The 5864-nt window shown below is 36.0% G+C and overlaps 1 long non-coding RNA gene across 2 annotated transcripts; it reads right to left on the bottom strand.

Annotated features, from left to right (window-relative positions):
* Window positions 1-478: 478 nt before the first annotated feature.
* LOC131329338 (uncharacterized) lies at window positions 479-2704 on the bottom strand. Of its 2 annotated transcripts, none has more exons than XR_009200725.1 (3): window positions 2438-2704; window positions 1785-2301; window positions 479-1500 (listed from the first exon to the last, which is right to left on the bottom strand). It is a non-coding gene; the product is annotated as an uncharacterized LOC131329338 (long non-coding RNA). The 2 variants fall into 2 exon arrangements; XR_009200726.1 differs by having other exon boundaries at window positions 1785-2248.
* Window positions 2705-5864: the final 3160 nt, after the last annotated feature.

Below are 5864 nucleotides of genomic sequence, written 5' to 3'. Positions count from 1 at the left end.
GCTTTATCACACTTTTAAAGCCTGAAAAAGCACGATAATTAGATTGTACGTAAAAAACAAATTTAATTAAACCACATAAATCACTTCTTTTCATGCACGAATGCTATGTTCTATTTACGTATTTCTTTTTCCCAAAGTAAATTAAAAACATCATAAGGCAAGGAGGAGGTATGGGAGGTGATCAATATGGCTTAACGAGCCATAACACAAGAAGTCATACAGTCAAATTAGAAAATAGCAGCTAGTTTTTGCCACGTCAACCTCAATGATATCCTCTCGAACCATAGAAGTGCCACAAGTTCCCTAACCTTAGCAGTGGGCAGTGGCAAAACACAAAACTAGAAGGATACTACTGCACATTGCACGGCATGGCCACCAATGAGTACATGAGAGAGCTTGTACAGGTAAAGATAACCAACTGCAGCGAATATAGACTGCAACATCCTTGGAGCTTTAATCTATGAAAAACGCCAAAACGGTGGCAATTGTCATGAAGGAATGCTATGACACTAAATTTGAAAGCACATAGACCACATATTGTGTACCCAACGACAAAAACCAGCCAAAGACCAAATGTAAGAGCTTGGTAAATTGGTAGCCAAAGTGAAACAAACCAGTAGTACAAAAACAAAATCTACAATTACTGTACAGAAATTGAAATTACAATTACTGTAAGGAATATAGCTTAAAATAGCTCTAGTTCCTGCAATACGGCTCTAAGTTCCAATTTTTTATTAGCAGCAAACTTGCTATTTTTGGTTTCATGGAAGGGCAGAAAAGAGCGAATCCGTTGGCACCAATAGGTATCTCCATCTATAGGTCTCCAAAGTGTCCCAAGCACCCGACAACACACCAGACAAAACACATTCGTGTTACAGCCAAAGCATGAAGCATTCAACTTTCAGTATTAGAACTACTTTTTTTCCAGAAGTCTATAAATTATTGGGATTACAATCTCCCATCTACATGAGAGGTCATAATATATTCTTTACTATCAATTGTGAGCTTCTTGTACCTGGGCAATCATTAAAAGTGGATGTTCCAACTCCAAGTGTCTAATTTGGTTACAGTGTTAGACAATATCACATATCCATGGCCTTATCCAATCCTATACACATGTATTTGGAGGAATGGAAGAGTTCATTTCACAATGCATAAAACCATTGGTACAGTTCACATGGCATTAATGGGTATATACTATATTGTACTTGTACCATTTAGGACCTTGCAAGAGAATCCAATGGTTGATGTAGTATATGCATAAATTCTTATCTCCTAAAGTTCTTTATCTATCTAATAATAAATCAAAACTTTGTCCCACCAACAATGCCTTGGAATCCTGAACATTTTAAGATCACAAACAATGCTTAACATAAACTTGCCATATATGACTTGAACTGGTAAAATTTCCGAAACTTTTAGAAGTGGGTACTTGCCTTGGGCAGGACATCCTTGAGAGTTTGATGATCCTATCCTAATTATAGAAGAGCCAAATTTGACCTGCACATAGAGAACATATTGCCATTTCTTTAAAAACTCTGCACTTAATACTATAGATAAGGATGTTAGGATATTTGAACAACTAAATAAGCAATGCAAGAACAGTATAAGTCCATATTCTAAGTACCAAATATAATGTAAGCAGTAGACAAAACACAAACACATAAAAGTGTGGTTCCAACGTGTGCAGATTCAAATTTTAGTTCTTCATAACAAATTGATACTCCTGCCATTTCAAAAAAAAAAAAACAAATTTATTCCCAAAGAGATACGAGAGAGAATACCCAATTATGATTCTGAATTTGCTAACCCAAGGGTTCTTGAGAAGACTCCAAAATGAAATCAAGCCTATCAAATCTTCAACTCTGCCACTGTGGGTCAGCGCTAGGTCTATGAGGGAACTGAGAAATTTAGAGAAATCAAGCTGAAACAAAAGAGAGTAATACACTAAAGAAGGTAAAATCATAGTTACCAATTTTGTAAATCAAATTCTCTCAATCACTCGCATCAGTTTGCATACTCATATAAAACGCAACAAAATATAAGACCCAATACACAATAAAGTTAACGAAAAATTAAAAACCTTACATAGAAATCAGAGAATCGAAATCACTTATAGGCAAAGCAATTGGTGCGCCATGAAATCGAAGCTTAAGAAACCTTCCCCAAATATTTGAAACCCCGATCTGCCCAATTGAAAACCCTAGAGCATAGCTTGCTTCTATATTGTATACACGGACGAATATAGCTACGAAGCCGAATCCAGAATATTCGAAATCTTCCCAGCGAAATGTCGAAACCCTTAAATAGAGAGGGGATTTGAGGTTCAGAGAGATCGAAACCCAAAACTTGATCTAAACCAAACTCTGTGCCTGTGTGTGATCCAAATCGGGTGACAACCAAACAGAAAGGTCGATCAGGAAGAAATCGTGCGTACCTGCGACGCCGGAGAGAGAGATCGACGATCAGTGAAGATGCCAGTGAGAGATCAATGACGATCAGAAAGAAATCAGGACTTGGGGCTTTTTGTTTGAGAAGTTTTCGTTTGGGGGCTGAGGTTAAAAAATTATGAGCTTAGTTCAAACGAAAGGGAAAAAATAGGAGGGAGATAAGGAGAAGATTTTGGGTACACAGAGAGGCAACGTCGTTTTAGGAGGGTTGAAATTTCGCAGGTGTTTCTGAAATTATTGACGTGCATAATCAGATTAAAAACGGTATTTTTTTTAATAATGCCGGTTGTGGAGAGACACAGAGTAAGTGGAGAGAGTAAAGTTGGAGTAAAATTAGGGCTGGTTTTTCAGTAATGATTCCACACAAGTGTTTTTGTACATATCATGCACATATATTTTTGTAGGACCCATATTGGCCTCCCACAAAATAATCCGAACCTTTCATTTTTTTTAAAATATTTTTTGGAAGGTTCTTGTAAAAAATCAACTCCAAAAAATATTGGTAAAGGCTTTCTCAGAAATCATAGGACAAATCAGAATGATTCGTCTTACGGTTTTTGAGAAAGCCCTCACCGATATCTGTTGAAGCTGATTTCTTATACAAACCCTCCTAAAAATATTTTCAAAAAGATTAGCGATTCAGATCATTTTGTGGGACCCCGATATGGGCCTCAAAAAAATATATGCGCCTAATATGTGAAAAACATCTGTACAAGTAGCATGGTTGCTTGTTTTTGGTGATTAAGAAAAATTGGCGTCGTTTTGAATGAAAAAAAATTTATTTAACTTTTTATAAGCGCGACAAGTTCTTACCAGGAAATTTGGATCTTTCAGTGACAACCTTACCCTTGTCACTGAAACTTGTCTTCGGTGACAAATTTTTAGACCTTTCAGTGACAACTTTACGCTTGTCACCGAAACTTGTCTTCAGTGACAAAATTTCTGTCACCAAATCCCCTCATTATTTGGCGCCCCAGGACCTGGTTACCCAAAGGTTTTTAGTGACAAGTAGTCAAATTGTTTGTCACCATTGAGTATATTCCGTGTCAACACCATTTTTTTTGTCACCAAAAGGTGTCAAAAAGTGTCACCATTGGTGTTTTTTGTTGTAGTGGCAATTTAAACCTTATACAATTAGCGCCGCTTTGACTCTGAAAAATCATAATCTTATACGGTATGTTTAACATATGAGAGAAATTTATTCACAACTCAACCGTGAACGAGTGATTGTGATTTTCTTTATTGTCAAGTCATAGAGCGAAAAGGTAATGCATAATCGTGACATATTTATGGAACAATAAAAAGATCAAAAGTCTATCTCACGTACTTTCCAAATGCAGAGTTATGTGTTACGTAATTAACCACGGTTGAAAAGTTATGTGTTGCGTAATTAACCACGGTTGAAAATTAAGTAGGACCTAAGAGCCCGATTGGATGCAGTCAAAGGGAGCCGGATGATTGAACACTCCATAAAATCATGCCCCCTCACTGTCCCTAGGGGTATTATTTATGGATGAGTTTCGACCAGTTATTAATTAGTAAGGGCAGATGAGGCTCTCCTCATCACCCCTCCAACATTTTAACTAAAAAATGACTTTATCCTCTCATTTTATCCATTATCCAAACCAAGTACTATTTTATCTCATTTTTTAATACATCATCCAAACTAACTACAACTGCTTTGTTATCCACCCTTTATATAATAACTAGCGAATGCTTACCAATTAGTGGGCCAAGTTCCATATTCTGCTCTACAACTGTTACTCCCCGACTCCTTGAATCATTGGAAGCATATTGATTTTGTTCTCAGTGCTCATCCTGTAACTCGAGACGCATCAAAAAATGAAGATACTTACACAGAAAGGAAATTCAACTAAGTCATTTATAAAAAAGAAGTCAAAACAAACTCAATACCCATGCCTACGGCACTCCTATATTTTTGTCACGGCTTTTCCAAATTTTGGGCACTCCTAGCAGTTTAGTCTGTAATTGGGTTTTAAACCCACATCCTTTTTTCCTTTCTATCCTTTGTAAAGATGCTTCTGTTTCTTAAATGAATTGAATTTCCGTTAAAAAAGAAGAAGAGAGAACTCAAGAGGATTAATTTCTGAACTTCTCAGTTGATGTCTTGGTAACTGGTTATCTTTCCTCTTTGGTTCATGCTTCCTTTTTTCCTCTTGTGCAATTTGCATTGCCGATTGTAATGATATCCAGATTTGTTGTAAGGGTAAAAAAAAAAACTTCTTCATTTCAATCCTATAGAATGAACTTGAGGGCAATCATGATTAAACTTTTACCAAATCCTGATGTCCTGATTTGTTGTGAAGGTAAAAAAAAACTTCTTCATTTCAATCCTATAGAATGAACTTCTTCATTACCAATGCACTTTTGGATGGCTCGGATTGAAATCCTCACCCTCCTTGTATGTTCTCAAAAAAAATAGATTCAAACATTATACTCAGGACAACCGTGACTCCGATTTGAACCGAGCGTAATCGAAATTTTTTGGAGTTGAACTTAACAAATAGAACTGGACAAAAAAAAAGGGGTGAAGAACTGGAAAAAAACGAAGTAAAGAGCCATACCTGTGGTGAGAGAATTGGAGAGAGGGCGAGAGTCAAGGAGACGGAAAAGAAAACTGGAAAGAAAACGTTTAGAGAGAGAGAGAGAAAGACAAACAATTAGGGAGGAGAGGGAGATAAATTTATTTCACCCAATTTGTATAGTTCAATCAACGGCAAAATTGCCTTACCCGATTTGTATTTCCATTATAGCACTCATTCAATCAACGGCAAATTCAGAAATCACCCATTTGTATTTTGGAAATACTCACCCAATCAACGGCAAGTCTTTACAATCAAGTCCTTAAGTCCACCCAAAATCAACTACAATCGGCAATCAGCAAATATGGATCTTTAAGTCCATAACTGAATAATGTCCAACCAATCAACTACAATCGGCAATTTCGGAAATCATTACAATAGGCAAATATGACAAATATGGATCTTTAAGTCTATAACTGAATAATGTCCAACCAATCAACTACAATCGGCAATTTCAGAAATCATTACAATCGGCAAATATGGATCTTTTAAGTCATTACAATCAAATTTTTTTCTTTTACCCTCACAACAAATCTGATCCTAGGGTCCAAAATATAGGAGGAAATTTAAGGATTCAAAAACTTCCCTGTCATATTATCTAGATATCTTCTACTATCTTATACATCTCCATAAATAATACCCTCAAAACTCATCCCACATCCAATCGGGCCCAGGAGATTAAAGACTTAAGGCTAAGTCCCACTAAGATTTTTGGTTTTTTCTTATTTTGTCTTTATTCAATTTTTTTTTATTTTTTTTGCATTTGTTAGTTTTGTGCCTTTTTTTTTTTTGGATATTTCAAAAAATATTT

This window comes from Rhododendron vialii, chromosome 6a (assembly GCF_030253575.1).
Source record: "Rhododendron vialii isolate Sample 1 chromosome 6a, ASM3025357v1".
Taxonomy (NCBI): Eukaryota; Viridiplantae; Streptophyta; class Magnoliopsida; order Ericales; family Ericaceae; genus Rhododendron; species Rhododendron vialii.
The sequence above is the reverse complement of the archived record's forward strand: the minus strand, read 5'-3'. Positions and strand labels throughout refer to the sequence as shown.